This window comes from Rana temporaria, chromosome 2 (assembly GCF_905171775.1).
Source record: "Rana temporaria chromosome 2, aRanTem1.1, whole genome shotgun sequence".
In the NCBI taxonomy this organism is placed as follows: domain Eukaryota; kingdom Metazoa; phylum Chordata; class Amphibia; order Anura; family Ranidae; genus Rana; species Rana temporaria.
This window is the reverse complement of record NC_053490.1, coordinates 142,153,632-142,161,947: the sequence shown is the minus strand read 5'-3', so window position 1 is coordinate 142,161,947 and position 8,316 is coordinate 142,153,632.

Sequence of the window (8,316 nt, the reverse complement as noted above, 5' to 3'; positions counted from 1 at the left end):
TGCTATTTTTTGCGCTATAAACTAAAATAGAGCGACAATTTTGAAAAGAAAAATATTTTTACTTTTGCTGTAATAAATATCCCCCAAAAATATGTAAAAAAAACTTTTTTTTCCCTCAGTTTAAGCCGATACGTATTCTTCTACATATTTTTCTAAAAAAAAAAAATCGCAATAAGCGTTTATTGATTGGTTTGCGCAAAAGTTATAGCGTTTACAAAATAGGGGGTATTTTTATGGCATTTTTATTAATATTTTTTTCACTAGTAATGGCGGCGATCAGCGATTTTTTACGGTACTGCGACATTATGGCGGACACTTCGAACACTTTTGACACATTTTTGGGACCATTGGCATTTTTATAGCGATCAGTGCTATAAAAATGCATTGGATTACTATAAAAATGTCACTGGCAGTGAAGGGGTTAACACTAGGGGGCGGGGAAGGGGTCAAGTATGTTCCCTGGGTGTGTTCTTACTGTGGGGGGTGTGGCCTCACTAGGCGAAATCACTGATCTTCTGTTCATACATTGTATGAACAGAGGATCAGCATTTTCCCCCCTGACAGGACTGGGAGCTGTGTGTTTACACACACAGCTCCCGGTCCCCGCTCTGTAACGAGCAATCGCTGGTGCGCGGCGGCGATCGTGCCCGCCGGGCACCCGCACAGGAGTCACAGACGAGCGGGGGGCGCGCACGCACCCCTAGTGGCCGCTAAGAGAGCGGAAGTTAATGTAATGGGTCTCGCCCAGGAGAGCCGACCTGCCGCCGTAGAATGACGGCGGCTGGTCGGCAAGTAGTTAAGGGCCAATTCACAATAATGTGGTGACCGGCCTTTTTCCACAAAATAGCTTGGGGTGTCTGCTTTCCAAAATGGGGTTATTTGGGGGGGTTTTGAACTGTCCTGGCTTTTTATGCACAACATTTAGAAGCTTATGTCACACATCACCCACTCTTCTAACCACTTGAAGACAAAGCACTTTCTGACACTTTTTGTTTACATTAAAAAATATATTTTCTTTGCAAGAAAATTACGTTGAACCCCCAAACATTATGGCCGCGATTCAGATACATTGGCGCATATTTATTGCCGGCGTGGCGTATCTTTTTTACACTACGCCGGAGCAGCGCGGAGAGGCATGTAGTGTATTCAGAAAGCCATTACTCACCAAGATGCGCCAGCGTAACGTGTTTTCGACGGCGTAGGCCAGCGTAAGTGGGCGTCACCCCATGCAAATGATGGTCCGAGCGTGTCGCAGTGGTTTACGTCGGGCGTATCTTAAACGGCGCATGCGCTGTGACGTGGACGAATTGACCGCACCCTTCTGTGCATGCTCACAACTACGCCCGGCGTAACCCCTAAGATACGCCGGCCTACCGCCTACGCCCAGTGCATAAATACGCCCAGACATGCGCCCGTCAAGTGCAAAAGTACACAAGCATTTTTTGGTGCTAGTACTTTTGCATTTGGAGCCATGTCTGCACCAGTGACTACTAAGGATAGGAGGAAGAAAAATTCCAGCCCTGAGGAGAAGGCAATTATTATTGAGACCCTCTCCGAGTACGGCGCGTGCCTCCATGGGGCACAGAGTGGCACGACCAGCAAGGTCCAGAAAGATGAGATCCTGATGGAGATTACAATGCAGGTGAATGCCCTTGGCGTGGAGGCTAGGACCCCCAGGGACATAACAACAAAAATAAATGATCTGCGTCGTTTGGTGCGAGAGAAGCTGGCCACGATCAGGAAGCATGCCAGGGGCACAGGAGTTGGACCAGCCACTAACATCACCCTCACTCCTGGTGAGCAGGTCATTGCCAGGTGCCTGGAGAGGGAGCAGGTTGAGGGCCTGGAGGGCTATGATTCAGTTGATCAGGCCTTGAGGACAGGTAAGTGTGTTTTATCTTCTCTCCGGTGTGTATCATGTGAGGGGGTGGAAGGGAACATGTGACAAGTGTGTGGGTCCACCAACATGTGAATGTTTTTTGTCATCCACAGATATGATGGAGGGTGCTGGGCCGTCATTGGCTGCTGCGCTTCCCATGCCATCCCTGGAGGAGAGTGCCCACACCTCACCTCTAGAGGAAGTAGAGGAGGAGCATGTTACTATGGAGGAAGGTTTTTACATTGCGGAGGAGACCCCCCACCCCAGGACCCTCCCAAACCTCCTCCCACATCAGGGATAGCCCCTCAAGAGCCTCCTCCCCCCTCAGGAATATCCCCTCAAGGGCATCCCCATCCAGCTGTCCCCAAGCCTCTCCTGCCCCCAGGAAGGCTACCCGCAAAACCAGGGATGATCCGGATGCCTTGGAGGAGAATCTGGCGAGGGACCAGGCCCGGCAGACCCGCTATATGGGTGCTTTAGTGGGTGACCTGCACTGTGTGGCAGAGAGCCTGGCCTCCTCGGCCCAGACCCAGGCTGCCTGCACCTTGGCTGCCCAGCAGGCCCTCGCCCAGCAGGCTGCTCAGACAACCTCCATCACTGACAGCCTGCAGGATGTGAGTGGGAACTGCACAGCTATTGTGACATGCCTGGGGGAGCTGCAGGCCACCACATCAGGCCTTGTGACAGAGGTCAGGAGCCTGGCAGAGGCAGTCCAGGCAAATACAGCTGTCATGCAGGTGGAGGGGAGGAGCCTGGCAGCGGCCATACAGGCGGAGGGGAGGCGGACACGGCGCCACCAGCGCAACACCGCCACCCGCCAGCTGCGGATGCAGGCGGAGAGACCAATAACTTTCTGCACCGCATTTCTCTGGCATTAGAGGGCAGGCAGCCAGCCAGGGAGAGACCGGGGGATGATCCTCCTGCAGATGCCCCACCCCCCCACCTGAGGCCCCCCCCAGGCAACTGAGGACCAGGAGCCTGGGCACCAGACGTAGCCCATGACAGGGCAGATGAGTGCATTTTTTTCTTTTATGCTCACGTGATGAGTTTTTGTTTTCTTTGTTTATACTCAGGTGATGAGTTTGTTTTTTATTTGTATACTCAGGATATGAGTTTATTTATTTTTGAAATGTATGCACACGGTCAGGAGTGCAGGCTACAGTGTGACTGGTGTGTGAATGTGAGGGTGACATACCTGCCAGTAAGGTGTGTCACCCTCTGTCGTCGGGGAGAAGTTATCCCCACGACCGTGTGAATGTTGTATGAATGGACAGCGACACCATTGGGGCCTTGGCGTGGCGTTGCTGCTCCCAAGTCCTGCACGGTGGACTTGGGCTAATCCAATGTGAAGTGGATGTGGTGTGTGTGAGGTAGGGACCCCAGATGGCAGGCCCCCTTTTTTTAAATTTTTGAAGAAATAAAAAAAATTGGATATTTTTACATTTCTTTTTTAAATCATGTTCGTTCCTTTTTTTATTTATATTTTTCTTTAGTTCGTCTTGCTCAATTTGCGGCAGTACCCGCCAGGCACATGCCTGAAGCTCTGTAAGGGGCCCCATAATTCCTGATGGCGGCCCTGCCTGGCATGTTGGCATACAGATGTGTTGTCCTGCAAGTGTGGTTGCTCAGCTCGTCCGTTACGGTGCTGCTGTAGCTGCTCTCCAGCTGACCTGTGCAAGTCTGGTGCAAAGTTACCCCTGCTTTATGAGGGGTAACTTTAGGCCGGACGTACAGCTTACGCGCACCGCGCGTAGCCTGCGCCGGCCAAACGTACGTTTCTGAATCGGCGTATCTCCCTCATTTGCATATTTGAATAGGAAATTAATGGGAGCGCCAGATGCGTCCAGCGTAAATATGCGCTCACGATACGCCAGCGTAAGAAAGTTACGTCGGGCGGAAGAAGCCTATTTTCAGGCGTATCTAATTTTGTGGGTACGGCGCACAGATACGACGGCGCAAATTTACACTTACGCGGCGTATATTGAGATACGTCGGCGTAAGTGCTTTCTGAATCCGGGCCTATATATTGTTTTAAAGAAAAGGCTCTACAGATTAAAATAGTGGGTGTTGCAAATAATTTTTTCACACAGTATTTGCGCAGCGATTTTTCAAACGCATTTTTTTTTGGAAAAAAAAATATTTTTTACATTTTTAATGCACTAAAACATTGCCCAAATGTTTAATGAAATAACAAAGATGATCTTATGCCAAGTACATGGATACCAAACACGACATGCTTTAAAATTGCACACAAATGTTCAGCGGCGACAAACTACATACATTTTTAAAATCCTTTTAAAGCCTTTACAGGTTACTATTTTAGTTTTACAGAGAAGTTCTACTGCTAAAATTACTGCCCTCAATCTGACCTTTGCAGTGATACCTCACATGCATGGTTTAATTGCGGTTTACATATGACACCAGACTGACGCTTGCATTCGCCTTTACGCATGAGCACAGGGGGACAGGGGTGCTTTTTTTTATTATTTATTTTGCTTTTTTTTTTTTTTTTTTTACTGTTCCTTTCACTTTTTTTTTATCATTTTTATTGTTATCTCAGGGAATGTGAATATCCCGTATGATAGCAAAAGGTAGTGACAGGTACTTTTTTAAAAAAAAATTGGGGTCTTAGACCCTAGATCTCTCCTCTGCCCTCAAAGCATCTGACCACACCAAGATCGGTGTGATAAAATGCTTTCCCAATGGCGCTGTTTATATCCAGTGAAAGTCATGAAATGCTGGTAGCTTCCGGCTTCCGGCCATAGAGATGATTGGAGCCATTCTAGTCTCTGATCAGCTCTATGGTCAGCTGGTGAAACCACCGGCTGCATTCTCGGGTTCCCTGCTGGGACAGGAGAGCCTGAGAAAACCATGGAAGATGGTGGGGGGGGGGCATTCCCTCCCACTGCTTGTAAAAGCAGTCTAGAGGCCAATTAGCCACTAGGAGGGCTTTTACATGAAAGCCGACTGCTGGCTGAAAATAATGATACCAAGATGATACCTAAACCCGCAGGCATCATTCTGGAATAACCACTCAAAGTCCAGCAAAATACCAGTACATTGCTGGTCCTTGTTGGGCAATTATTGTAATTCTCTTTTTTCATGCAGCCTGTGGGTTGAACGAAAAAAAAGAGATTGGTCGGTGGGTATGCCCACCATTAGAATACCGCCCTTCATCCACCCACTTCTAATGATGATCATACATGCACCATTTTTTTTTTAACTGTGATGGTGAAATCACCTCCTACAGCGCTAGAGTCGCTAATTTACGCATCGTGGGAGCAAACGCTGTTGCTGTCAAGATAAATTAATCAGTGCTGCAGCTGAATGGCATACCTGCTAAGCAAATGATGGTTAACAAGAAAACAAAGTAACATTACAGTATAACAGTATGACATACCTACCTGCGAAGCAAATAGAATAAAACATTGTAAAAATATTTTTTTTTAACACAATCTGTGCCTAAAAATATATGCTGAAGCATGGGGGCAATCCGCCCCTAATTTTAGGGGCAAATCGCCCCTCCACCCCAGCCCCCATGCTTCGGCATATATGCTCTTTTTTTAACTGTGATGGTGAAATCACCTTCTACAGTGCTGGAGTCGCTGATTTACGTATCGTGGGAGAAAACGCTGTTGCTGTCAAGATACATAAATCAGTGCTGCAGCTGAATGGCATACCTGCTAAGAAAATTATGTTTAACAAGAAAACAAAGTAACATTACAGTATAACAGTATGACATACCATAACTGCAAACCAAATGCAATAAAACATTGTAAAAATAAAACATTTTTTAATGCAACCTGTGCCTAAAAATATATATGCTAAAGCATGGGGGCAATACGCCCCTAATGTTAGGGGCAAATCGCCCCTCCGCCCCTGCCCCCATGCTTCGGCATATATGCTCTTTTTTTTTTTTTTTTTACTGTGATGGTCAAATTGCCTTCTACAGCGCTTGAGTCGCTGATTTACGTATTGTGGGAGCAAATGCTGTTACTGTCAAGTTAAATAAATCAGTGCTGCAGCTGAATGGCATACCTGCTAAGCAAATGATGGTTAACAAGAAAACAAAGTAACATTACAGTATAACAGTATGACATACCATAACTGCAAAGCAAATGCAATAAAACATTGTAAAAATAAAAATGTTTTAACGCAATCTGTGCCTAAAAAATATATGCTGAAGCATGGGGGCAATCCTCCCCTAATGTTAGAGGAAAATCACCCCTCCACCCCTCCACCCCTGCCCCCATACTTCGGCATATATGCTTTTTTTTTTAACTGTGGTGGTGAAATCACCTTCTACAGTGCTGGAGTTGCTGATTTATGTATCGTGGGAGAAAACGCTGTTGTTGTCAAGATAAATAAATCAGTGCTGCAGCTGAATGGAATACCTGTTAAGCAAATGATGGTTAACAAGAAAACAAAGTAACATTACAGTATGACATTTTAACGCAATCTGTGCCTAAAAAATATATGCTGAAGCATGGGGGCAATCCGCCCCTAATGTTAGGGGCAAATCACCCCTCCACCCCTGCCCCCATGCTTCGGCATACAGTATATGCTCTTTTTTTTTTAACTGTGATAGTGGAATCGTCCTTCTACAGCGCTGGAGTCACTGATTTACGTATTGTGGGAGCAAACGCTGTTGCTGTCAAGATAAATAAATCAGTGCTGCAGTTGAATGGCATACCTGCTAAGCAAATGACGGTTAACAATAAAACAAAGTAACATTACATTATAACAGTAAGACATACCATAACTGCAAAGCAAATGTAATAAAACATTGTAAAAACAAGAAAATATTAACGCAATCTGTGCCTAAAAAATATATGCAGAAGCATGGGGGCAATCCGCCCCTAATGTTAGGGGCAAATCACCCCTCCACCCCTGCCCCCATGCTTCAGCATATATGCTCTTTTTTTTAACTGTGATAGTGAAATCACCTTCTACAGTGATGTAGTCGCTGATTTACGTATCGTGGGAGTATTCTTGGGAAAAAAGAGTATTTTATTAAATAACACGAAAATCCCAGAAATTCGGACTAAAATGCAGTCGGACGATAATGAATGGACATGTCTATACAGCAGTGCTGAACAGCCCGCCGAACTTCGATTCATCTCCGGTCAACTTAAAGTGAAACTTCACCTAACACTAGGGTTGTCCCAATACCACTTTTTTAGGACCGAGTACAAGTACCGATACTTTTTTAAAGTACTCGCCGATACCGAATACCGAGACTTTTTTTTAAATGTGTCCCCAAATGCAGCCATGTCCCCCCACATATGCAGCCATGTCCCCCCACATATGCAGCCATGTCCCCCCACATATGCAGCAATGTCCCCCCACATATGCAGCAATGTTCCCCCACATATGCAGCAATGTCCCCCCACATATGCAGCAATGTCCCCCCACATATGCAGCCATGTCCCCCCACATATGCAGCAATGTCCCCCCACATATGCAGCAATGTCCCCCCACATATGCAGCCATGTCCCCCCACATATGCAGTCATGTCCCCCCACATATGCAGCCATGTCCCCCCACATATGCAGCCATGTCCCCCCACATATGCAGCCATGTCCCCCCACATATGCAGCCATGTCCCCCCACATATGCAGCCATGTCCCCCCACATATGCAGCCATGTCCCCCCACATATGCAGCCATGTCCCCCATATATGCAGCCATGTCCCCCCACATATGCAGCCATGTCCCCCCACATATGCAGCCATGTCCCCCCACATATGCAGCCATGTCCCCCCACATATGCAGCCATGTCCCCCCACATATGCAGCCATTTCCCCCCACATATGCAGCCATGTCCCCCCACATATGCAGCCATGTCCCCCCACATATGCAGCCATGTCCCCCCTATATGCAGCCATGTCCCCCCTATATGCAGCCATGTCCCCCCTATATCCAGCCATGTCCCCCCATACCTAGATGCCGCCGCATGGGTTAAACAGCGTGCGGGGAATATCACAGCTTTCATTTGAATAGCTGTAGTATTCCCCGCTGCGCCGTGTATAGACACTCCCCCTTGCTTGGGATTGGACAGATCAAGTATTCTATTTAGGTATCGGGGGTATTTGCGGGAGTACAAGTACTCCCGCAAATACTCGGTATCGATACTGGTATCGGTATCGGGACAACCCTACCTAACACAGTAGCATCTTCTGACTCTCCCCCTAACAGTAGGGTCCTGTGCACCCCCAAAGCAGTGTCCAGTGCCCTCTGCCCCCACATAGCAGTTTCCTCTGCCATCCCGCTCCATTGTTACATAGTTAGTCAGGTTTAAAAAAGACACCAGTCCATCCAGTTCAACCATAAAAAAAATGAAAAATAAAACAGTATCCTACAGTCCCATATACCCAATTCTATACCCACAGTTGATCCAGAGGAAGGCGAAAAACCCCAGCAGAGCATAATCCAATT